Source organism: Myotis lucifugus, unplaced genomic scaffold (genome assembly GCF_000147115.1).
Source record: "Myotis lucifugus unplaced genomic scaffold, Myoluc2.0 scaffold_4, whole genome shotgun sequence".
Lineage (NCBI taxonomy): Eukaryota > Metazoa > Chordata > Mammalia > Chiroptera > Vespertilionidae > Myotis > Myotis lucifugus.
The window spans coordinates 22,455,148-22,483,081 of NW_005871052.1; positions in this window are offsets into that span (position 1 = coordinate 22,455,148).

Below are 27,934 nucleotides of genomic sequence, written 5' to 3' on the forward strand. Positions count from 1 at the left end.
CGAAAGTATATGACAAGCCAGGAACACATGTAAATAGAGCCTTAGAGTCTGCTAGGAAGTGGTCATAATGAACTCACATTGAAACAGCTGTGAAATGAACAATACCCTGATTACATTTAGGTTTTTCATTTAACTAGTTGGTGTTTTTATGGAAAACAACTTAAAAACTTTAAGAATTCAAGTATATAGACCTCAGAACACTAAGTGAGTTAGATTAAAACCATTAGAATTCAAAATGATAGGACATGGAATTGTATAGGGAAGTATATGACACGCCAGGAAAAATTGTAAATAGAGCCTTAGTGTCTTTTGGGCAGTTTTCAAAATTAAATTACGTTCAAACAGCTGTGAAATGAAGAATATCCTGATTACATTTATGTTTCCGGTTTAATTAGTTGGAATTTTTATGGAAAATTTCTTGAGAAATTTAACAATTCAAGTACATAGATCCCAGAACAATATATGCTTAAAATAAAACTGTAAGAATTCAAAATGATAGAACCTGGAATAGTATAGGAAAGTATATGACACGCCAGGGACACATGTAAATAGAGCCTTAGTGTAAGTTGGGCAGTGTTCAAACTGAACTAACATTCAAACTGCTGAGAAATTAAGAATATCCTGATTACATTTATGTTTACTGTTTAATTAGTTGGCGTTTTTATGGAAAAATTCTTAATAACTTTAAGAATTCAAGTATACAGAGCCCTGAAAACTATGTGAGTTAGATTAAAACGGTTAGAATTCAAAATGATAGAACCAGGAATTGTATAGGAAAGTATATGACATGTCAGGAATACATGTAAATAGAGCCTTATTGTCTTTTGGGCAGTGTTCAAACTGAACTCACATTCAAACTGCTGAGAAATGAAGAATATCCTGATTACATTTATGTTTCCAGTTTAATTAATTCTGGTTTTTATGGAAACCTTCTTGAAAACTTTAAGAATTCAAGTAAATAGAGCCCAGAATACTATGTGAATTAGATTAAAACTGTTAGAATTCAAAATGATAGAATGAGGAATTGTATAGGAAAGCATATGACATGTCAGGAATACATGTAAATAGAGATTTAGGGTTCATTGGACAGTGTTCAAACTGAACACAGGTTCAAAAAGCTGTGAATAGAAGAATATCCTGATTACATTTATGTGTCCGGTTTAATTAGTAGGCATTTTTATTGAAAACTTCCTAAACACTTTAAGAATTCAAGTATATAGAGCTCAGAACACTAAGTGAGTTGGATTAAAACTGTTAGAATTCAAAATTATAGAACCTGGAATTCTAATGGAAAGTATATGACAGGCCAGGAACACATGTAAATAGAGCCTTAGTGTCTGTTGGCAGTGTTCAATCTGAACTCACGTTCAAACAGCTGTGAAGTGAAGAATATCCTGATTACATTTATGTTTCCGATTTAATCAGTTGGTGTTTTTATGGAAAACCTCTTAATAAAATTAAGAATTCAAGTATATAGGGCCCAGAACACTATGGGAGTTAGATTAAAACTGTTAGAATTCAAAATGATAGAATGAGGAATTGTATAGGAAAGCATATGACATGTCAGGAATACATGCAAATAGAGATTTAGGGTTCATTGGGCAGTGTTCAAACTGAACACAGGTTCAAAAAGCTGTGAATTGAAGAATATCCTGATTACATTTATGTGTCCAGTTTAATTAGTAGGCATTTTTGTTGAAAACTTCCTAAACACTTTACGAATTCAAGTATATAAAGCTCAGAACACTAAGTGAGTTGGATTAACACTGTTAGAATTCAAAATTATAGAACCTGGAATTCTATTGGAAAGTATATGACATGCCAAGAACACATGTAAATAGAGACTTAGGGTTCATTGGGCAGTGTTCAAACTGAAATCACATTCCAACAGCTGTGAAATGAAGAATATCCTGATTACATTTATGTTTCCGATTTAATTAGTTGGAGTTTTTATGGAAAACTTCTTTAAAACTTTCGGAATTCAAGTATATAGGGCCCTGAACACTATGTGAGTTATATTAAAACTGTTAGTATTCATAATGATAGAAGCAGGAATTATATATGACATGCCAGGAACACATGTAAATAGAGACTTAGGGTTCGTTGGGCAGTGTTCAAACTGAAATCACATTCCAACAGCTGTGAAATGAAGAATATCCTGATTACATTTATGTTTCCGATTTAATTAGTTGGCGTTTTTATGGAAAACTTCTTTAAAACTTTCGGAATTCAAGTATATAGGGCCCTGAACACTATGTGAGTTATATTAAAACTGTTAAAATTCAAAAAGATAGAAGCAGGAATTGTAGGAAAGTATATGACATGCCAGGAATATATGTAAATAGATACTTAGTGTATGTAGGACAGAGTTAAAACTGAACTCACTTTCAAACAGCTGTGAAATGAAGAATATCCTGATTACATTTAAGTTTCCGGTTTAATTAGTTGCTGTTTTTATGGAGAACTTTTTAAAAACTTAAAGAATTCAAGTATATAGAGCCCTGAACAATATGTGAGTTAGATTAAAACTGTTAGTATTCATAATGATAGAAGCAGGAATTATATATGACATGCCAGGAACACATGTAAATAGAGCCTTAGTGTCTGATGAACAGTGTACAAACTGAATTCACGTTCAAACAGCTGTGAAATGAAGAATATCCTGATTACATTTAATTTCCGGTTTAATTAGTTGGTCTCTTTATGGAAATCTTCTTAAAAACTTCAAGAATTCAAGAATATTGAGCCCTAAACACTATGTGAGTTAGACTAAAACTGTTAGAATTCAAAATGATAGAAGCAGGAATTGTATATGACATGCCAGGAATACATGAAAATAGAGACTTAGTGTATGTTGGGCAGTGTTCAAACTGAACTCAGGTTCAAACAGCTGTGAAATGAAGAATATCCTGATTACATTTATGTTTCTGGCTTAATTAGTTGGCGTTTTTATGGAAAACTTCTTAATAACATTAAGAATTCAAGTATATAGAGCCCTAACACTATGTGAGTTAGATTAAAACTGTTAGAAGTCAAAATAATAGAACCTGGAATTGAATAATAAAGGATATGACACGCCAGGGACACATGTAAATAGAGCCTTAGTGTCTGTTGGCAGTGTTCAATCTGAACTCACGTTCAAACAGCTGTGAAGTGAAGAATATCCTGATTACATTTATGTTCCCGGCTTAATCAGTTGGCGTTTTTATGGAAAACCTCTTAATAAAATTAAGAATTCAAGTATATAGGGCCCTGAACACTATGTGATTTAGACTATACCTGATGGAATTCACGATGATAGAACCTGGAATTGTATAGGAAAGTATAGGACACGCCAGGAACACATGTAAGTAGAGCATTAGTGCATGTTGGGCAGTGTTCAAACTGAACTCACGTTCAAACAGCTGTGAAATGAAGAATATCCACATTACATTTATGTTTCCGGTTCAATTAGTTGGCGTTTATATGGAAAACTTCTTAAAAACTTTAAGAATTCAAGTATATAGAGTCCAGAACACTATGTGAGTTAGATTACACCTGTTAGAATTCAAAATGATACAACCTGGAATTGTAGAGGAAAGGATAAGACACATCGAAACACATGTAAGTAGAGCCTTAGTGTATGTAGGGCAGTGTTCAAACTGAACACACTTTCAAACAACTGTGAAATGAAGAATAACCTGATTACATATATTTTTCTGGTTTAATTAGTTGGTGTTTTTATGGAAAAATTTTTGAAAACTTCAAGAATTCAAGAGTATAGAGCCCTGAACACTATGTGAGTTAGATTAAAACTGTTAGAATTCAAAATGATAGAAGCAGGAATTGTATAGGAAAGTATATGACATGTCAGAAACACATGCAAATAGAGCATTCGTGTCTGTGGGGCAGTGTTCAAAATGAACTCACGTTTAAACAGCTGTGAAATGAAGAATATCCTCATTACATTAATGTTTCCGGTTTAATTAGTTGGCGTTATTATGGAAAACGTCTTATAAACTTTAAGTTTTGAAGTATAAAGAGCTAAGAACACTAAGTGAGTTAGACTAAAACTGTTGGAATTCAAAATGGTAGAACCTGGAACTGTATAGGAAAGTACATGACACCCCATGAACACATGTAAAAAGTGCCTTAGTGTCTGCTGGGACAGTGTTCTAACTGAACTCACGTTAAAACAGCTGTGAATTGAAGAATATCCAGATTACCTTTATGTTGCCAGTTCAATTTGTCGGCGTTTTAAAAGGAAACGTCATAAAAACCTTAAGATTTCATGTATATAGAGATCAGAACACTAAGGGAGTTAGAATAAAACTGTTAGAATTCAAAGTTATAGAACCTATAGTTATATAGGAAAGTTTAGGAAACTCCAGAAATACATGGAAATCGATCCTTAGTGTCTGAGGGCAGTGTTTAACTGAACTCATGTTCAAACAGCTGTGAAATGAAGCATATCATTATTACCTTTATATTTCTGGTTTATTTAGTTGGCATTTTATGGAAATCTTCTAAAAAACTTTAAGAATTCAAGTACATAGATCTCAGTACACTATGATAGTTAGATTACATCTGTTAAAATTCAAAATGAGAAAACCTGGAATTGTATTAGAAAGCATATGACAAGCCAGGAACACATGTAAATAGAGCCTTAGTGTCTCTGAGGCAGTGTTCAAACTGAACTCACGTTTAAACAGCAGTGAAATGAAGAATATCCTTATTACATTTACGTTTCCGGTTGAATTAGTAGGCATTTATATGAAAAACTTCTTAAAATCTTAAGAATTCTAGTATATAGAGCCCAGAACACTATGTGAGTTAGATTAAAACTGTTAGAATTCAAAATAATAGAACCTGGAATTGTATAGGAAAGTATATGACAACCCATGAACACATGTAAATAGAGCCTTAGTGTCTGTGGGGCAGTGTTCAAACTAAACTCACGTTAACACGGCTGTGAAATGAAGAATATCCTGATTACATTCATGTTTTTGGTTAACCTAGTTGGCGTTTTTATGGAAAACTTCTTAAAAACTTTAAGATTTCAAGTATATGGAGCTCAGAATAGAAGGAGAGTTAGATTAAAAATCTTAGAAGTCAAAATGATAGAATCAGGAATTGTATAGGAAAGTATATGACACGCCTGAAACACATGGAAATACAGCCTTAGTGTCTGTTGGGCAGTGTTCACACTGAACTCACGTTGAAACAGCTGTGAAATGAAGAATACCCTGATTATATTTTTGTTTCCGGTATAACTAGTTGGCGTTTTTATGGAAAACGTCTTATAAACTTTAAGAATTCAAGTATACAGAGCTCAGAACAGAAGGAAAGTTAGATTAAAAACGTTAGAAATCAAAATGATAGAATCTGGAATTGTATAGAAAAGTATATGACACCCCAGTAACACATGAAAATACAGCCTTAGTGTCTGTTTGGGCAGTGTTCACACTGAACGCACCTTCAAAGAGCTGTGAAATGAAGAATATCTGGATTACCTTTATGTTACCAGTTCAATTTGTTTGCGTTTTAAAAGGAAACTTCTTCAAAACCTTAAGATTTCCTGTATATAGAGATTAGAACACTGAGTTAGATTAAAACTATTAGAATTCAAAATGATCGATACTAGAATTCTATAGGAAAGTATATGACATGCCAGAAACCAATGTAAATAGAGCCTTAATGACTGCTGGGCTGTGTTCAAACTGAACTCACGTTAAGACAGCTGTGAAATGAAGAATATCCCGATTACATTTATGTTTCCGGTTTAATTAGTTGGCGTTTTTATGGAAAACTCCTTAAAAACATTAAGAATTCAAGTATATAGAGCCCTGAACACTATATGAGTTAGATTAAAAATGTTACAATTTAAAATGATAGCACTTGGTATTGTATTGGAAAGTATATGACATGCCAGGAAACATGTAAATAGAGCCTTAGTGTCTGTTGGCAGTGTTCAATCTGAACTCACGTTCAAGCAGCTTTGAAATGAAGAATATCCTGATTACATTTATGTTTCCGGTTTAAATCATTGGCATTATTATGGAAAATTCCTAAAAACTTTAAGAATTCAAGTATATAGAACCCAGAACACTATGTGAGTTAGATTAAAACTGTTAGATTTCAAAATGATAGAACCTGGGAATGTATAGGAAAGTATATGTCACGCAAGAAAACTATGTAAATAGAGCCTTAGTGTCTGTGGGGCAGTGTTCAAACTGATCTCATGTTCAAACAGCTATGAAATGAAGAATATCCTGATTGCCTTTATATTTCCAATTTAATTAGTTGGCGTTTTTACAGAAAACTTTTTAAGAACTTTAAGATTTCCAGTATATAGAGCTAAGAACACTATATGAGTTAGATTACAACTGTTACAATTCAAAATGATAGAACCTGGACTTTTATAGGAAAGGATATGACATGCCAGGAACACATGTAAATAGAACCTTATTGTATGTTCGGCAGTGTTCAAACAGAAAACTCTTGTTCAAACTGCTGTTAAATGAAGAATATCCTGATTACATTTATATTTCCGGTTTATCTTGTTGGCGTTTTTTGGAGAACTTTTAATAACATAAAGAATTCAAGTATATAGAGCTCAGAACACTATGTGAGTTAGATTGAAAGTGTTAGAATTCAAAATAATAGTACCTGGAATTGTATAGAAAAGTATATGTCACACCAGGAACACATGTAAATAGAGCCTTAGTGTAAATGCAGACTTAGTGTTTGTTGGGCAGTGTTCAAAAAGAAAATTCAAGTTAAAAAAGCTGTGAAATGAAGAATATCCTGATTACATTTATGTTTCTGGTTGAAGTAGTTGGCGTTTTTTGGAAAACTTCTTAAGAATTTTAAGAATTCAAGTATAAAGCTGAGAACACTATGTGAGTGTGATTAAAACTCTTAGAATTCAAAATAATAGAATCTGGAATTGTATAGGAAAGAATATGACATGCCAGGAACACATGTAAATAGAGCCTTAGTGTCTGATGAACAGTGTACAAACTGAATTCACATTCAACAAGCTGTGAAATGAAGAATATCCTGATTACATTTATGATTCTGGTTAAATTAGTTGGTGTTTTTATGTAAAACTTCTTAAAAACTTCATGAATTCAAGTATATAGAGCTCAGAACTCTAAGAGTGTTAGATTAAAACTGTTAGAATTCAAAATGATAGAATCTGGAACTGTATAGGAAAGTATATGACACACCAGGAACACATAAAAATAAAGCCCTATTGTCTGCTGGGCAGTGTTCAAAATGAACTCACGTTCAAACAGCTGTGAAATGAAGAATATCATGATTACATTTATGTTTCCGGTTTTACTAGTTGCAGTTTTTATGGAAAACTTAAAAACTTTAAGAATTCAAGAAAATAAACCTCAGAACACTGAGTTAGATTAAAACTGTTAGAATTCAAAATGATAGAACCTGGAACACATGTAAATAGAGCCTTAATGTCTCTGAGGCAGTGTTCACACTGAACTCACTTTCAAACAGCTGTGAAATGAAGAATCTCCAGATTACATTTGTTTCTGGTTTAACTAGTTGGGGTTTTTATGGAAAACTTCTTAAAAACTTTCAGAATTCAAGAAAATAGAGCTCAGAACATTGAGTTAGACTAAAACTGTTAGAATTCAAAACATAGAACCTGGAATTGTATAGGAATGTATATGACACGCCAGCAACACAAGTAAATAGAGCCTTAGTGTCTGTGCGGAAGTATTCAAACCGAAAACTCACGTTAAAACAGCTGTGAAATATGAGTAGAGTGTTTATATTTATGATTCAAGTTCAATCAGTTGCCATTTATAAAGGAAACTTCATAAAAACCATAAGATTTCAACTATGTGAGTTAGTTTAAATCTGTTAGAATTCAAAATGATAAAATCTGGAATTGTATAGGTAAGTATATGACATGCCAGGAACACATGTAAATAGAGCCTTAGTGTCCTTTGGGCAGTGTTCAAACTGAACTCATGTTCAAACAGCTGTGAAATGAAGAATATCCTGATTATATTTATGTTTCTTGCTTAATTAGTTGGAGGTACTATGTAAAACTTCTTGAAAACTTTAAGAATTCAAGTATATAGAGCTCAGAACACTATGTGAGTTAGATTAAAACTGTTAGAATTCAAACTGATAGCACCTGGAATTGTATTAGAAAGTATAAGACACTTCAGGAACACATGTAAATAGAGCCTTAGTGTCTTTTGGGCGGTATTCAAACTGAACTCACATTAAAACAGCTGTGAGTAGAAGAATATCCTGATTACATTTTTGTTTCCGGTTTAACTAGTTGGCGTTTTTTGGAAAACTTCTGAAATACTTTATGAATTCAAGTATATAGAGCCCAGAACATTAGGAGAGTTAGATTAGAAATGTTAGAACTCAAAATGACAGAATCTGGAATTGTATAGGAAAGTATACTACACGCCAGGAACATATGTAAATAGAGCCTTAGTGTCTTTTGGACAGTGATCATACTGAATTCAGGTTCAAATAGCAGTGAAATGAAGAATATCCTGATAACATTTATATTTCTGGTTTATCTAAATCGCGTATTAATTAACCAGAAATATAAAGGTAATCAGGATATTCTTCATTTCAAAGCTTTTTTAATGTGAGTTCAGTTTGAACACTGCCCAGCTGACACTAAGACTTTATTTACATTTGTTCCTGGCGTGTCATATACTTTCCTATACAATTCCAGCTTCTATCATTTAGAATTCTAACAGTTATAATCTAACTAACGTAGTGTTCTGAGCTCTATATACTTGAAATCTTAAAGTTTTTAAGGAGTTTTCCAAAAATCACTAACTAGTTAATCTGGAAACATAAATATAATCAGGTTATTCTTCACAGCTGTTTGAACGTGAGTTCTGTTGGAACTCTTCCCCAAAGACACTAAGGCTCTATTTACATTTGTTCCTAGCGTGTCATATACTTTCCTATAGAATTCCAGGTTCTATCATTTTGAATTCTAACAGTTTAATCTAAATCTCATAGTGTTCTGAGCTCCATATACTTGAATTCTTAAAGTTTTTAAGAAGTTTTCCATAAAAACACCAACTAGTTAAAACGGTAATATAAATGCAGTCAGGATATTCTTCATTTCACAGCTGTTTGAACGTGAATTTTCTGTTTGAACACTGCCCCACAGACACGAAGACTCCATTTAAATGTGTTCCTGGCGTGATTTATACTTTCCTATACAATTCCAGGTTCTATCATTTTGAATTCTAACCGTTTCAATCTAACTCACATAGTGTTCTGAGCTCTATATACTTGAATTCTTAAAGTTTTTAAGAAGTTTTCCATAAAAACGCCAACTAGATAAACAGGAAACCTAAATGTAATCAGTATATTCTCATTTCACAGCTGCTTGAACGTGAGTTCAGTTTGAACACTGCCCAAAAGTAAGGCTCTATTTACATTTGTTCCTGGCGTGTCATATACTTTCCTATACAATTCCAGGTTCTATCATTTTGAATTCTAACAGTTTTAATCTAACTTACTTAGTCTTCTGAGCTCTATATACTTGAATTCCTAAAGTTTTTAAGAAGTTTTCTATAAAAACGCCAACTTGTTCAACCGGAAACATAAATGTAATCAGGTTATTCTTCATTTCACAGCCGTTTGAATGTGAGTTTTCTCTTTGAACAATGCCCAGCAGACACTAAAGCTCTATGTACATGTGTTCCTGGTGTGTCATATACTTTCCTATACAATTTCAGGTTCTATCATTTTGAATTCTAACAGTTTTAATCTAACTCACATAGTGTACTGTGGGCTATATATTTGAATTCTTAAGGTTTTTAAGAAGTATCCTTTAAAAACGGCAACTGATTGAACCTGAATCATGAATATAGACACTATACTCATTTTTCACAGCTGTTTTAACGTGAGTTTTCTGTTTCAACACTGCCCCACATCCACTAAGGCTCTATTTACATGTGTTCCCGTCCTGTTATATACTTTCCTATACATGTCTAGGTTCTATCATTTTGAATTTTAACAGTTTTAATCTAACTCACTTAGTGTTCTGAGCTCTATATATTTCAATTCTTAAAGGTTTTAAGAAGTTTTACATAAAAATGCCAACTAATTAAACCAGAAACATAAATGTTATCAGGATATTCTTTATTTCACCGCAGTTTGAATGGGAGTTCAGTTTGAACACTGCCTAACAGACACTAAGGCTATATTTACATGTGTTCCTGGCATTTCATATACTTTCCTATACAATTCCAGATTTTATCATTTTGAATTCTAACAGTTTTAATCTATCTCACATAGTGTACTGTGTGCAATATTCTTGAAATCTTAAGGTTTTTAAGAAGTTTCCTTTAAAAATGGCAACTGATTGAACCTGAATCATGAATATAAAGTCTATACTCATTTTTCACAGATGTTTAATGTGAGTTTTTGTCGAGTGTGTTTTCTTCCATGTCCTGCGTGATTTAGAGTTCGGGATCTGAAAGAGGAGCCGCACACAAATGAAAGAGAAAGGACACGATATAATTTGGACATATTGGGGGACCAGGCGGGCAAGTCCAACTTGATCAGAAGGACTTCCACTGATGCTCAGGCTGCTCCAACCTTTTATTTTATCTGGGGTAGCCCTAGGGTAAGGAGGTTTCAATGACACACAGATTAGCTCATCAGCAGACAATTTCCAGTAATAGGCAGAATATCTTATCAATAAGAATTTATATGATTAAAGGTGGGGAGGTTGCTTCAGCTTCCATTATCTAGATTAACTGGGTAGGTCACAGCTCCTACTTTTGCTAGGGCTTCAAAGGTCACTAGCTTTTGGGGGTCTCTACTCTTCTCTGCTAGTGAAGATGATAGACAGTCTCTGACATCTCCCTCTTATTTTTCCCTTAAAAAAATCTTGTATCTGTAGACCAGAAATATAAGAACAAGTCCCAATTTCAATGTCCAACAGTTTTGAGTCCAAGTTTCAATGTTCGACAGTTCATGTGTACGTGACAGCAATGATATGCTGGTTCTGGATGGTGGACAAATGGTGGAAATGCAGGTCCGACCCTCTCTGGTTTGGTCTTGGGCAACCTGCAGTGACGCACAGCAAGGCGTCTTCACCATCTCCATCTCTGAACTGTCTCTCCTGTCTTTGTGTCTGGAGCAATTTGGTCAGTTTCTCTCTGGGATCCATTGTTGCAGGAATCCACATCGTCTTGGAGCTGTTCTCTGAAAATATACAAATGTATTTTCGACCAAAGGTTAATAAAGGAAACCTTACTTGGGGTCTTTAAAATGATCTTCCCCTGGCTTTCCCTGACATCATGTGTGTTTTCCTGGGTGTCTGGCTGTTAACATTATAAATAAAATTTTTTTATCTAAATGTAATTTAGTTACAGGATCTATTTCCTTACATGGCATTTTTCCACTATATTTTTCCACTATCCCCCCCTTTTTTGATTTAATTATTAGGAGAATTTTTGGAAAATTTATAATGCAGTCTAGATAACTTTAAATGTTAATTTTTTGCACAAAAATATGACTGCTTTAGGTTCATTGCATGTTAAGCAATTTTACCACGAAATGAAAATTTTGTTTAATACTTCTTGAATAATTACTTATTTCAAATTAGCCAAATTTAATTAATCTGAAAACTTGACTACTATTTTACTGTCAAGTTTAATACTCTAACAACAATCTTAATTTACACTGTAAATATTAATGGAAAGGATTATTTTGCATCCTTGAGAAGGCCCTGAGTGTTCCTGTTGTTAGGCTGGATTTATATATAGGTAGCTGCTGTTAGCCAAGTGTCTGTTATCTGGGTCCTGATCTGGGCTGGGTATGGGAAGCAAGAAGAATCCATGGGGGCAGGAGACCTCCCTAAGAAGGGGCAAGTGTTCAAGCCCCTGCATAATTGGGGGGGGGGTGAGGATCTGTGCCCCACTTCTGTTGACCGCCAAGTTCTCTTCTGCTGGCCCCTCTGTGACTGTGCCTGTCTTAGGTCGTTCCTCCCTGAGGAATGTTACCCGTCTTTGGCTAACCAGCCATCCTCTGGGGCCAAGCAGGGTGATGTGAGGTTCAGTTCTGTCTCCTTGTTAGCCTATGCCCCTGGGGCCTCCACGCCCAGCAACTGCTTTTGGATCCCTTTGCCTTCTGGCGGGGCTCTGGCATTGATCATGGGGAACCCAGGTTTCTTCTCCAGAGAGGGCCCAGCTCACGCCATTGGGCAAGAGACAGATCCACGGCACCAGCCACCATGACCTCAGCATGAACAGAGAACTCAGGCAACAGCTGTAGGCAATTGGATTGTGAGAGGAGGGACCCTCTTGGCAAAAAGATCAAGAGAGGTCAATACAGAATGCTTAAGTGCCTTCCCAGGGGGCCTTCCACACAGTGGAAGGGATTAAATCCTTTCTTGTCCTTATTAAATTGCTGCCAAACATTCAAAGAATTAGTTTGTAAGTTTGTTTGGGATAAATGCACAATATGCTGTTGTAAAGTATCAAAAATTATTAATGAAACTTGTAGTATAATACCATGTAAGAATATTCTTTGCTCTAGGTCATGACAATTCAATTTTAAACTGGCTGTATCAAGGTTTGGAATGAGGAACCTAGTTTACAAAAAAGGCAATTTACAGAAGCAGAGATAGCATGCTATCTAAATTACAGTTTTGGGTAAACACATTATCTAGAGTCCTTGGGTAACCTAGGTTAAACTTAGGCATGTTATCTAAATTACAGTTTTGGGTCTAGAACCCTTGGGTGACCTGGGTTAAACTTAGGCACTTTATCTAAATTACAGTTTTGGGTCTCAAACCCTTGGGTGACCTGGGTTAAACTTAGGCACTTTATCTAAATTACAGTTTTGGGTCTCCAGAACACTGAGTTAATAGGGACACGTTAACTGGAGCCCTCTGACCTTGGGATAACTGTGCTGTCCTTCCCAGGTAAAGGAAAATGTGCTTTCTATGACCAGTATGAAACTATCTGAAATAATCGTTACCATACTTCACTTTACCGTGCCCCAGGTGGTATCTGGTCTGTTTGTTGTCTGGCTTGTCCTCCTCCTGCTCCTCATCTTCAGTGGACTGCTTTGAGTCTCTGCTCTCTGTGGCTGAGATAGTTGATTGTCTGCAGCTGCATGGTGTGGTTCCAGGTGCAAGGCCCTCAGTTTGGCTAGTTACTGTCTTGGATTCCTGATGCAGTTTAATATTTCTAACAGGAATCCACAAGGGCCTGGAAAAATTCTCTGGGAATATACAAGCGCCATCATCCCTCCTTTTTGTTTTTCAAGTTGGGATTTTAGCCGTTGATGCTGTCACTCAATAATGGCCTGTCCTTGGGAATTATATGGTATTCCTGTAATGTGATAAGCAGGTCCATTACTGGTTTTAATAATCTTTGGAATTCCCATGACGGCAAAAGTAGCTAGGTAATGATTAATAACCTGTTTTGCCGTTTCTCCTGTAGATGCAGTAGCCCATAGGACTTTTGAAAAGGTATCTACAGAGACATGTAATGTCCCAAGACATCCAAAAGGAGTATAATGTGTTACATCCATTTGCCAGTTATGGTCCCTTAGAAAACCTCTAGGGTTGACTCCTGTGTTAGGCCCTTGAGGTAGATGTAACATGCAACTGGGACATTCCTTGATAATCTGTTTTGATTGAGAATTGTTTGGACAACATTTTAGCAGGCTGATGTAAAAGCTGATGAGATTCTGAGGCCTCTTTTAATAAAGCAACCAATTGATCAGCATGTGCATTTCCCTTAGTTAATTGGCCAGGTAATACACTGTGAGCCCTGTGTGAGTGATATAAAAAGGGTATTTTCTCTGCTGCACAATCTGCTGAACCTTTTTAAACAGTAAGAATAAATTTTGGTCACTAAGCCATTTCAACCGGGCAGTTTCGATTCTACTTACTAGGCCCAAAGCATAGGAGGAATCAGAAATTATATAATAGGCTGTTGGAGATCTTGCAACGCAGCCTTAATAGCTTCTAATTCAATTCTTTGCACAGAAGTATGACTGGTCATTATGACTCGGTCAGAATTCATTGTATGATAGGCGGCTTTCCCATTTGATGATCCATCAGTAAAAACAGTTTAAAGCTCCAGGAATTGGTTCCTGTCTAGTATTTTTTGGTATAATGATGGAGGTCTTATATAAAAATTGTAGTAGTTTATCTTTTAATAGGTGACAACTAAGTTCCCCTGAATATCCACTTAACCCAATTTGCCAATTTATATCAGTCTGAAATAACATTTATTCTTTTAACTTTATTTGTCCTAAGTTATGGACAGTAAATGACATTAATTAAATTTCTGATATTAGTCTTTGGGTAAATTTACATAAACTTTGTTTAATGAGGCAAAACACAAATTATTTACTTTAGTTTATGAGGCCCAATATATTGATTTATAGTTAGACATCTGAAGGAAACCTCTTTTTATTTCCTTCCAGACACTTTTCTTTCTCACACAAGCAACAAATGTAAGAAACATGGTTGCTTTTTGAGATTTTAACAAATACTGCTGCAAAGCCATATATTTCAAGTGATTTTTCATTTATGGTGACTGTAATTATTGTCAGATTTAGTATTTTAACAACAATCTGTAAATTTTAGCAATTATATTTTTAAAGAGTATCCCCTTTGGCTTATTTGCATATACAGAGGGATTATGGATGGTTTCAGTAATTTTCCTAGACTTTACTTGGATCCAAATATAAAGAACAAATAATATGTAAGATTTTAAAATGAGGCACATGGCTTATTGCAAGCAGTGTATTGAGCATTGAAAATAATTCATAAACTCCCAATCTGTGAAACGCAAATACCTCAAGCATCACTAGCAGATGCCCTCAAGGGGGATCCTGACTCTTGGCTGCCCATTGACCCTGAGGGGATACATGCTACCCCCTGAGAGTGTCCTGTTTGAACTTGGCTCTGAATCGCTGCAAGTTCCTTTCGGAGGCAGATGCCTTAACCCATGTGACCTGTTCCTTGCTCTTGATTGGAGCTTAGGCGCATGGTCTCTCTTGATTGGCTAATTCAAAGGGAGGGGTTGGCCTTTGCTGTTTCAAGATGGCGGCCCCAAGGGGAGCGGCAAGCCATGCGGCCAACATGGCAGTTGCCAAGTCACGCAGCTCAACGTGGTGGCTGTCTACACTGTTCTTTGCAATTAAATTTAAACTGGTTTTTGTATTAAAAATTTCAGTTGAGATCACAGAGTTAATCCTCTTTTTCAATCAGACCAATAAGCAACATATTTTGAATTCTAATTGTTTCAGAGAAAACAAAAATTATTTTCTCAAAAATAAATTTCTACACTTTAGGCATTTAGCTACCACAACTACACAATTTCTCCCAAATCAATCTGAACCTTAAACTTTTAGCTGGCAAGTCAAATATTTAGCATTTCTCAATCAGTAACATTTTTAAGAATAAATTTCAAAAATGCAAGATAATCAACCAACAGATTCAATTCTGTCCTCTAGATTTCACTTCAAAATACCTAGGTATATGTTTTTATCATTTGATTCCGTAAACTCCAAGGTCCCAATTTTCCAGCGGCTCTGGAAAACCACCCTTGAGGCTGGCAAGGCAGGCCTGGCCCAGCCCTTGACTTTAAAACGACCATAATTTTTTCTCTGGGGAAAGTCAAGAAGCAAACTTATAGCTACATTGTTTCCTGCCTGTTGCTTGCCGGCGGGAAATTTCAAAATTGGCCATGAGATCGTACCTTGGGGAAAAACTTTTTCCTGGCAAAACAAGTTTGGCCTACCCTGGACCAATCAGATGTAAATTGACCACATTCTTTCTTTAAGAATTTGCTAGGGGCTGAAAGCAACTAGCCCCTTTCTCCATTAGAGAGGTTTGGCTAGCCTTTTTAATTAACAAAGGGCCAGTTTTTTACCGGTTTACTTAGATTTTTATAATTAATATATTTCAATAATTCTTGAGATTCAAATCCAATTATTATTTTGAGGCATTTACTTTAGCAAATTTTTGTAACAGTGACAATTTTACTGAATTTTCTTTTGGAGGTCTTAAAGTTAGCTTTGGAACAGGCTTCATTAACATTTCAAAAATCAGTTTATTATGGAAAAATACCAATCTTGTTGCTAGAATCTAGCCAGCATTTCTACCCTGGGTCAAATTTGCCATTTTTCTTAGGAAATAATCAGTCTTGGGTTTTCTTTTGTACATTTGTAAAGAGACTCCAGCTCAAAACTCAATCTAAATGTCCAAAATCAGACGATGCGCTCATTAGTTCCAAGTCAGGTTTTCTCTTTACATGTGAACAGAAATCTCAGATGCATTTTTAAATTTTGTAAAACTTTTCAATTACGAGAAGGAGATTTTAAATTAGAATACTTGGGGAGGAGGTGTCCATATTGGATCGCCATGTGCTCCCTTCTTCCCTTCCCCACATCCTGCTTTGGGGGAAGTTTCAGCAAATGACTCAGATGGCGTATTTTTCCCAAAGTCATGCTTAATAGAAAAAGACATTTTAAATTTTTTTCTATTTCGCTTTCTAAAGCAATGGCTAACACCCAAGGTTATCTTAGCCAAAGTTTGGTTGTCATAAGATGTTCTCTGGTAATTTTTAAATAAAACATTAAGTAATCTCATTGCGAGAGAGCTTGTAGCTCTGCTCTCTCCTGCCACCTTTGAATCTCTCCACACCAGAGGTGGATTCGGCACCATGGTTTCATTTCTTATTACAGATTTTAGATTCCAAATACAAATTAAGATTTTAATTTGGACAAGAAACCACATTGAGGTGACCATGACACTCTTTTTTCAGCCTGATTTAAAGGTGTACATTTTAATATTCCAATTTCTTTATAATTTGGCCTTTTTGCACAGGTGATTCTATTAATGGAGAATTAAACATTTCAGGAGTAGGTCATGGAGGTGGAGGGGGCCATGAAGGCCATTCCTCCAATTTTTCTTTTCTTTCTGCTCCTCTTTAGGAGCAGAGGGTGCAAGGGGAGGAGATCTATCCTCCTTGACTTCTCCTAAAGGCTCTAGCAAATGAAATGCCGTTTTCCACAAGGGGAAACAATTTGGAAGCAAGTTTTTTCCTGCTGCTGACCTTTTTTCAAGTTCTGACTAACTTTTTTGGCAAACTTTTAAGATATAATGTACCTTTTTCAAGAGAACAAGGGTTATGTTTTATAATAACATGCAAAGACTGTAAGAGATTACCTTCTAAAATTTTAACACTTTAAACATGCAAATCAAAAGTCTATAATAAAGTTTCTTACCTTTTAAAGCCGAATCTACTTTTTTAAAGCCAAATTCTGCCCTGTTAGCCTGGTTAAGAAAATGTTCCCAGCCTACTTACAGATCCGGACTTCTGAAGTTGATCCTGGGCATTGTGTGTGGTGAATTTCCCTCACCTTTTTCCGGTTAATTTTCCACACCTTTTCTGTGAAACTTCCTTTTTTTCTCTAGCGAAACCTTCACTTCCAGATTACCTGTTGGGCACCAGATGTCTAGTGTGTTTCCTTCCACGTCCTGCGTGATTCAGGGCTCGGGATCTGAAAGAGGAGCCACACACAAATGAAAGAGAAAGGACACGAGATAATTTGGATATATTGGGGGACCAGGTGGGCAAGTCCAACTTGATCAGAAGGACTTCCACTGATGCTCAGGCTTCTCCAACCATTTATTTGATCTGGGGTAGCCCTAGGGTAAGGAGGTTTCAATGACACACAGATTAGCTCATCAGCAGATAATTTCCAGTATAGGCAGAATATCTTATCAATAAGAATTTACATGATTAAAGGTGGGGAGGTTGCTTCAGCTACCATTATCTAGATTAACTGGGTGGTGCACAGCTCCGACCTTTGCTAGGGCTTCAAAGGTCACTAGCTTTTGGGGGTCTCTACTCTTCTCTGCTAGTGAAGATGATAGATAGTCTCCTACAAGTTTTCTGTTTGAATACTGCCCCACAGACACTAAGGCTCTATTTACATGTGTTCCAGGCGTGTCATATACTTTCCTATACTGTTGTAAGTGTTTCCCTCCACGTCCTGCATGGTTCAGGGTTCGGGTCTGGAAGTGGAGCCGCACACAAATGAAATAGAAAAGACACAAGATAATTTGGGAATATGGGGGACCAGGCGAGCAAGTCCAACTCAGGGAGAAGGACTTCCACTGTGCTCAGGCCTCACCAAGCTTTTATAGTGAGAGGTAAACAAGGTAGTGATTACCATAGTTACACAGTTCTTGTGAGTTTCACTTGTTTTGACCATGGTTACACTTTCTGCACTTCCTCATCCCATTAGCTTTCCCAGATAAGATCTAAGGAGTGTTATAAGGTCAAGCCTAATTATGCTAAGAGGACTGTGCCCTTTAAGCTAGGACTTGTTTGTGACTTTGCCAGCAGGTCAGTCCGAGGCTTAACCCTATATCAGTTTCCCACATCTCACCCTTTTTTTATTATTAAGCTACTATAACTTACACATCAAAAACAAAACTCTGGCTATAAAAACAATAACAATGCCAATCCGTAACCTAAAACATTTTAAAACTTAAGCATAACATTTCAAGAACAAAAAATGTTTTAAGTCCCAATTTCAATGTCCAACAGTTCTGAGTCCAAGTTTCAATGTCCGACAGTTCCTTATGTGTAGATGTCAGCAATGATATTTCAGTTCTGGATGGTGGAAAAATGGTGGCAATGCAGGTCTGACCCTCTCTGGTTTGATCCTGGGCAACCTGCAGCGACGCACAGCTGCTGACTGCTAGCATGGCAAAGCGTCGTCAGCGTCTCCATCTCTGAACTGTCTCTCCTCTTGTCTTCATGGCTGGAGCATTCCTGAGAATTCCTCTCTGTTGCAGGAATCCACATGGTCTTGAAGTTGTTTTCTGAAAATATACAAACATATTCTCGACCAAAGGTTAATAAATGGAATTTTACTTGGGGTCCTTTTTATATTTGCCCAAATGATTTTCCTTTGGCTTATTTTGACACCATGTGTGTTTTCCTAGGTGTCTGTTAGCATTATAAATGAAAAAAATTTTTTTCTAGATGTAATTTAGTTACAGGATATTTTTCCTTACATGGTATTTTTCCACTATCCCCCGTTTTTTTGATTTAATTATTAGGAGGATTTTTTGGAAAAGTTACAATGCAGTCTAGATAACTCTAAATTTTTAAAAAAATTTTTTGCACAAAAATATGACTGCTTTAGGATCATTGCATGTTAAGCAAACTTACTATGAAATGAAAATTTTGGTTAATACTTCTTGAGCCAATTTTAATCTGAAAACCTGACTGCTATTTTACTGTCAAATTTAATACTCTAACAACAATCTTAGTTTACACTGTAAATATTAATGGAAAGGATTATTTTGCATCCTTGAGAAAGCCCTGAGCATTCCTGGTGTTAGGCTGGTTGTAGATATAGGGTAGCTGTTGTCAGCCAAGTCTCTGTTGTCTGGGTACTGATCTCAGCTGGGCCAAGTCTCTTTCTGTTACCTGGGTCCCGATCTGGGCTGGGCATGGGAAGCAAGAAGCAGCCATGGGGGCAGGAGACCTCCCTCAGAAGGGGCGAGTGTTCAAGCCCCTGCATAGTTGGGGGGGTGAGGATCTGTGCTCCACCTCTGTTGACCCCCAAGTTCTCTTCTGCTGGCCCCTCTGGGACTGTGCCTGTCTTAGGTTGTTCCTCCCCGAGGAATCTTACCCGTCTTTGACTAACCAGCCATCCTCTGGGGCCAAGCAGGGTGATGTGAGGTACAGTTCTGTCTCCTTGGTAGCCTATGCCCCTGTGGCCTCCATGCCCAGCAATTGCCTTGGGATCCCCTCGCCAGCTGGCGGGGCCCCGGCATTGCACATATCTTGGGGAACCCAGGTTTCTTCTCCAGGGAGGGCCCAGCTCATGCCATTGGGCGAGAGACAGATCCACGGCACCAGCCACCATGAGGTGTCAACCTCAGCATAAACAGAGCTCAGGCAATAGCTGTGGGCAATTGGATTGTGAGAAGAGGGACCCTCTTGGCAAAAAGAGCAAGAGAGGTCAATATAGAATGCTCAAGTGCCTTCCCAGGGGGCCTTCCACACAGTGGAAGGGATTAAATCGTTTAATGTCCTCATTAAATTTCTGCCAAACATTCAAATAATTAGTTTGTATGGGATAATGTACAATCTGTGCAGGACACCTCATACAGATGGCTTGTAACATTAAGATGCATCTGAATGGGGCCTGATAGGAGCACAAACAGATCAAACACACAGGCAGTAGCAAACACTGTCTTATTGAGAGTTCCTCGTAAAAAAAAATGGAACTATTTGAGCTATAATTGAAACTATATCATTTTATAGGCGCAAGTGCAGCAGCTAATTTCCACTGCGTACTTTGTAGAGGCCAGTTGTCATGTTGTAATTGAGGCCCAACAAAGTCTCCTCCATGAGATGGAGTGATTTTCTTCAACATATAGATAGGATGCATTCCCTTTCCATTTAAGGGTGCGGTTGTTATTATACAGAGAACCATAAGGGCTCCAGTCTATAAAGAAAAAAATTATTAAGTTTGCTGGTGGTAGGATAATTACTATAACAGTCTTGACAAGTAACTTCTTCCTCAGTGGGATTCCATACATAAGACCATGTACGTAAAGGCTTAGTGGGGGGGGGGGGCGGGGGGAGGGCCTTACCATACTTATATTTTCTGTACCTTTTCCTCGGAGCAAGTAGAGATAATACATGTACTTGAGCCATTTCTTCCCCGTTCTTTGGGGTCCAGGCTGGCCAAAAACCTCTCTTTAATTTTACACACAAGGGAGCAGTGGGTTGATTTAGAGTCATACAAAAGGGAAGCTGGGTGGCAACAGCTGTGTAATAATACCTTGTCAATATGCTTCCTTGCCCCACCTGTGGTTCTCCTGGAAGGATCAGCCTATGTAAGGGTTCTTACCAATGAAGGGTCAGGAGTATAAGACTGAAATACTTCCACATTTGCCCTAGGTAATATTACCGTACAGATGATTACTGCTAGCATGGCAAGAAAGACGTTCTCTGTACAGTCTTCTTTACCATGCCCCAGGTGGTCTCCAGGCTGTTTGTTGTCTGGCTCGTCCTCCCTCCTGCTGGGTTAAACTTGGAGAACTTCAATTTAAAAAGAAATCTTTTTCTTTTACACTAAGTAACCTACAGGGTTACTTCCTGGATGTTGACTGATAGTGCCGCAAGCCCATGTATTTCAAGTCAAAGTCATGAAACATTTATGGTGACTGTACTTTCAGATTTGGTATTTTAACACCAAATCATTAGATTATCCTATAAATATTAGTGGAAGATATTTCAAAATTTTAAAATTTCTCCTTTTTATTAATTTTAAGGTAATATTTTTAAACAGCATTCCCTTTTGGCTTATTTGCATATACAGAGGGATCATGGGAAGCCTTCAGTAACTTTTTTAGAAGAATTTTACTTTACTAGGATTCAATTGCTTACAAAGATACTGGCTTCTTATAGTAGGTATGTTTATTAATTTAGTAAAGTTTTATGTCTGATTCACGAGGTGCAAACGCTGCCCCACCTCCAGCCTAATTTAAAATACAGCGGCGAGGAGCTTTTGTTATTTTAAATGACATCTTAAAATTCTACTGCTGTATTTTAAGAAATATCAAACAAAATAACTTGTTTTGCCCTTTCTTAGAGGCAAAAACTTAAAATATATTTATTAATTTATATTTGATAAAGCTTTCCATGTGATTTCAAGTATATTAAATTGGCTTTATTAAAAATCCTTTAAGAAGAGAGAATAAACTTTTGAAAACATTTCAGGGCCCGTGAAATGTCCCAAAGTCATTCCTTGGTTATAGTTTTGAAATCCAACTTGGAAGACCATCAAATATATATGTGTATATATGATTTAAAGATTTTATACCTTTTATAATTATTAAGAGATATTAATTAAATTAAAACTGATCTTTGTATATAAAATTTCTGTTGGGATCACAGAATTTATCCTCTTTTTTTTAATCAGATCAATGAGTAACATATTTTGAATTCTAATTATTTCAGAGAAAATAAAAATTATTTTTTCAAAGATAAATCTCTATACTTTAGGCATTTAGCTACCTCAATTACACAATTTTTCCCAATTCAATCCGAACCTTAGACTTTTAGCTGGCAAGTTAAATATTTAGCATTTCTCAATCAATAACATTTTTAAGAATAAACTTCAAAAATGCAAGACATAATCAACCAACAGATTTAATTCTGTCCTCTAGATTTTTCATGAGGCAAATTTAGCAATTTAGCAAACTCTCAAAGCCCCAGGCTGCCATTGCTCCCAAGGATGGGAAACTGGGAAGCAAGCCTGTCTTTAGAAGTTGCCACAGGCGGGAAATTTTTGCCTACCTGCTTGTTCTGTTGGGTGAAGGGAGGCTAGCCCTTCCTCCATTAGAAATTGCTTTGGGAAGCCAGCCTTAATTAAAGGGCGTAGCCGTCTTTTACCTGGGCTACTTAGATTTTTATAATTAATATAGATCAATAATTCTTGAGATTCAAATCCAAATTATTATTTTAAGGCAGTTACTTTGGCAAATTTTCTGTAACAGACAATTTTACTGAATTTCTTTGAGGCTTTTAAGATTAACTTTGGAACAGGCTTCATTAACATTTCAAAAATCACTTTATTATGGAAATATACCAATCTTGTTGCTAGAACGAGCCTGCGTTTCTTCCCTGGCTCAAATACACCATTTTTCTTAGGAAATAATCAGTCTTGGGTTTTATTCTGTACATTTGTAAAGAGATTTACAAAACTCAAAACTCAAAACTCAAAACTCTATCTAAATGTCCAAAACTCTATCTAAATGTCCAAAATCGGACGATGCGCGCGTTAGTTCCAAGCCAGTTTTTCTCTTTACATGTGCACAGAAATCCCAGACGCATTTTTAAATTTTGTAAAACTTTTCAATTATGAGAGGGAGATTTTAAATTAGAATACTTGGGTAGGGGGCATCCATATTGGATTGCCACATGCTCCCTTCTTATCATCCCCCACATCCTGCTTTCGGGGAAGTTTCAGCAAATGATGCAGATGGCGTATTTTTCCCAAAGTCATGCTTAATAGAAAAAGACATTTTAAATGTTTTCCTATTTCGCTTTCTAAAGTCATGGCTAGCACCCAAGGTTATCTTAGCCAAAGTTTGGTTGTCATAAGATGTTCTCCGGTAATTTTTTAACAAAACTAATCTTTTTACGGGCGAGCTGAAAACTCTGCCCTCTCCTGCCACCTTTGAATCTCTCCACACCAGAGGTGGATTCTGTAGCGGAATTTCATTTCTTATTACAGATTTTAGATTCCAAATACAAATTAAGATTTTAATTTGAACAAGAAACCACATTGAGGTGACCATGGCATTCTTTTTTTTCCAGCCTTATTTAAAAGAGTACCTTTTAATATTCCAATTTCTTTATAATTTGGTGGTTTTGCACAGGTGATTCTATTAACGGAGAATTAATTAGGACATGAGGGTGGAGGGAGCCATGAAGGCCATTCCTACCATTTTTTCTTTCTGCTCCTCTTTAAGAGCGGAGGGTGCAAGGGGAGGAGATTTATCCTCCTTGGCCTCTCTCAAAGGCTCTAGTAAATGAAATACTGTGTTTCACAAGGAAAAACAGTTTGGAGGCAAGTTTTTTCCTGCTGCTGACCTTTTTTCAATTTCTAACTTTTTGGCAAACTTTTAAGATCTAATGTACCTTTTTCAAGAAAACAAAAGTTATGTTCTATAACAACATGCAATTAATTACCTTCTGAAACTTTAGCTCCTTAAGCATGCAACTCAAAAGTCTATAATAAAGTTTCTTACTTTTTTAAAAGCCCAATCTACTTTTTAAAAGCCGAATCCTGCCCCGTTAGCCTGGTTGAGAAAACGTTCCCACACCGCCTACAGCTCCGGACCACTGTAGCTGATTGTGGGCGTTTGTGTGCGGTGAAATAACCCCTCACCTTTACGGTGAATTTTCCTACTTTTATGGTGAATTCTTTGTTCCTCACTTTTGCCTTCACTTCCAGAGGCCCCACGTTGGGCGCCAGATGTTGTAAGTGTTTCCCTCCACGTCCTGCGTGGTTCAGAGTTCGGGTCTGGAAGTGGAGCCGCACACAAATGAAATAGAAAAGACACAAGATAATTTGGGAATATGGGGGACCAGGTGAGCAAGTCCAACTCAGGGAGAAGGACTTCCACTGTGCTCAGGCCTCACCAAGCTTTTATAGTGAGAGGTAAACAAGGTAGTGATTACCATAGTTACACAGTTCTTGTGAGTTTCACTTGTTTTGACCATGGTTACACTTCCTGCACTTCCTCATCCCATTAGCTTTCCCAGATAAGATCTAGGGAGTGTTATAAGGTGAAGCCTAATTATGCTAAGAGGACTGTGCCCTTTAAGCTAGGACTTGTTTGTGACTTTGCCAGCAGGTCAGTCCGAGGCTTAACCCTATATCAGTTTCCCACACTATACAATTCCAGGTTCTATCATTTTGAATTCTAAAAGTTTTAATCCAACACACTTAGCATTCTGAGTTCTATATACTTGAATTCTTAACGATTTAAGAAGTTTTCCATGAAAACGCCAACAAGTTATACCAGAAACCTAAATGTAATCAGGATATTCTTCATTTCACAGCTGTTTGAACATAAGTTCAGTTTGAACACTGAACAAAAGACACTAATGTTCTATTTACATGTGTTCTTGGAGTGTCACATACTTTTATAAACAATTCCAGGTTCTATCATTTTGAATTCTAACAGTTTTAATCTCACTCACATAGTGTTCTGAGCTCTATATACTTGAATTATTAAAGTTTTTAAGTAGTTTTCCATAAAATGCCAACTAATTATACCAGAAACACAAATGTAATCAGGATATTCTTCATTTCACAGCTGTATTGCTGTAAGTTCAGTTTGAACACTGCCCAGCAGACACTAAGGCTCTATTTACATTGGTTTCTGACATGTCATATACTACTCTATACATTCCCAGATTCTATCATTTTAAATTCTAAGAGTTTTAATCTAACTCACTTTGTGGTCTGAGCTCTCTATATATGAATTCTTAAGGTTTTAAGAAGTTTCCTTATAAATCGCCATCAAATTGAGCCGGAGGTATAAATGTAATGAGGATATCCTTCATTTCACAGCTGTTTGAACGTGAGTTCAGTTTGTACACTGCCCAGCAGACACTAAGGCTCTAATTACATGTGTTCCAGGAGTGTTTTATATTTTCCAATACTATTCCAGGTTCTCTAATTTTGAATTCTAACAGTTTTAATCTAACTCACATAGTTTTCTGAGCACAATGTACTTGAAATCTTAAACAGGAAATATAAAGGTAATCTGGATATTCTTCATTTCTCAGCTGTTTGAATGTGAGTTCAATTTGAACACTGCACCACAGACATTAAAGCTCTATTTACATAGGTTTTTGGCATGTCATATACTTTCCTATGCAATTCCAGATACTATCATTTTGAATTCTAACAGTTTTAATCTCACTCTCATAGTGTTCTGAGCTCTATATACTTGAATTCTTAAAGTTTTTAATAAGTTTTCCATAAAAACGGCAACTACTTAAACCGGAAACATAAGTGTAATCAGGATATCCTTCATTTGACAGCTGTTTGAACGTGAGTTCTGTTTGAGCACTGCCCCACAGACTCGAAGGCTCTATTTACATGTGTTCCTGGCATGTCATATACTTTCCTGTACAATTCCAGGTTCTATCATTTTGAATTCTAACAGTTTTAATCTAACTCACTTAGCTTACTGAGCTCTATGTACATGAATTCTTAATGTTTTTAAGAACTTTCCTTTTAAAACGCCAACAAATTGAACGGGAAATATACATGTAATAAGTATATTCTTCATTTCCAAGCTGTTCGTACGTGATTTCAGTTAGAACACTCCCCCAAAAGTACTAAGGCTCTATTTACATGTTTTCCTGGCTTGTCATATACTTTCCTATACAATTCCAAGTTCTGTAATTTTGATTTCTAACAGTTTAATCTAACACAGTGTTCTGAGCTCTATATATTTGAAAACTCAAGGTTTTTAAGGAGTTTCCCTTTAAAACATCAACAAATAGAACCGGAAACATAAATGTACTCAGGATATTTTTCATTTCACAGCTGTTTACACGTGAGTTCAGTTTGAACACTGCCGAACAGACACTAAGGCTCTATTTACATGTGTTTCTGGCATGATGTATACTTTCCTATGCAATTCCACGTTCGATCATTTTGAATTCTAACAGTTTTAGTCTAACTCACTTAGTGTTCTGAGCTCTATATACATGAATTCTTAAGGTTTTTAAGAAGTTTCATTTTAAACGCCAACAAAATTACCCGGAAATATACATGTAATGAAGATATTCTTCATTTCACAGCTTTTTGAATGTGAGTTTATTTTGAACACTGCCTAGCAGACGCTAAGGCTCTATTTAAATGTGGTCCTGGTGTGTCATATACTTTCCTATACAATTCCAGGTTCTATCATTTTTAATTTTCACTGTTTTAATCTCTCTCACATAGTGTTCTGAGCTATATATAATATGAATTCTTAAAGTTTTTAAGAAACATAATATAATCGGGATATTCTTCATTTCACAGCTTTTTGAAACTGAGTTCAGTTTGAACACTACCTCAGATACACTAAGGCTCTATTTACATGTGTTCCTGGTGTGTCATGTACTTTACTATACAAATCAAGGTAATTACATTTGAATTCTAAAAGTTTTAATCTAACTCACATAGTTTTCTGGGCTCTACATACTTGAATTCTTAAAGTTTTTAAGAACTTTTGCATAAAAACGACAACTTTTTAAACCAGAAACCTAAATGTAATCAGGATAAACTTCATTTCACAGCTGTTTGAACCTGAGTTCAGTTTGAACACTGCCCCACCGACACAAAGGCTCTATTTACATGTGTTCCTGGCATTTTATATACTTTCCTATACAATTCCAGGTTCTATCTTTTTGAATTTTAACAGTTTTTTTCTAACTCACAAAGTATTCTGAGCTGTATATACTTGAATTCTTAAAGTTTTTAAGAAGTTTTCCATAAGAACGCCAACTAGTTAAACCAAAACATGACTTTAATGAGAAAATTCTTCATTACACAGCTGTTTTAACGTGAGTTCAGTTTGAACACTGCCCAGCAGACACTAAGGCTCTATTTAAATGTGTTCCTTGCGTGTCCTATACTTTCCTATACAATTCCAGGTTCTATCATTTTGAATTCTCACTGTTTTAATCTAACTCACCACATGTTCTGGGCTCTATATACTTGAATTATTAAAGTTTTTAAGAAGTTTTCCAAAAAAAAACGCCAACTAATTAAACCAGAAACATAAATGTAATCAGGATATTCTTCATTTCACAGCTGTTTGAATGTGAATTTTGAACACTGCCCAGCAGACACTAAGGCTCTATTTACATGTGTTCCTGTCGAGTCATATACTTTCCTATACAATTCCAGGTTCTATCATTTTGAATTCTCACAGTTTTAATCTAACTCACATCATGTTCTGGGCTCTATATACTTGAAGTCTTAAAGTTTTTAAGAAGTTTTTCATAAAATCACCAACTAATTAAATGGGAAATATCAATGTATTCAGGATAGTCTTCATTTCACAGCTGTTTGAACGTGAGTTCAGTTTGAACACTGCCCCACAGACACTAAAGATATATTTACATAGATTTCTGGCATGTCATATACTTTGCTATACAATTTCAGGTTCTATCATTTTGAACTCTAACAGTATTAATCTCATACACAAAGTGTTCAGAGCTCTACATACTTAAATTCTTAAAGTTCTTAAGAAGATTTCCATAAAAATGTCAACTAATTAAACTGGAAATATAAAGGTAATCAGGATATTCTTCATTTCACAGCTGTTTCAATGTGAGTTCAG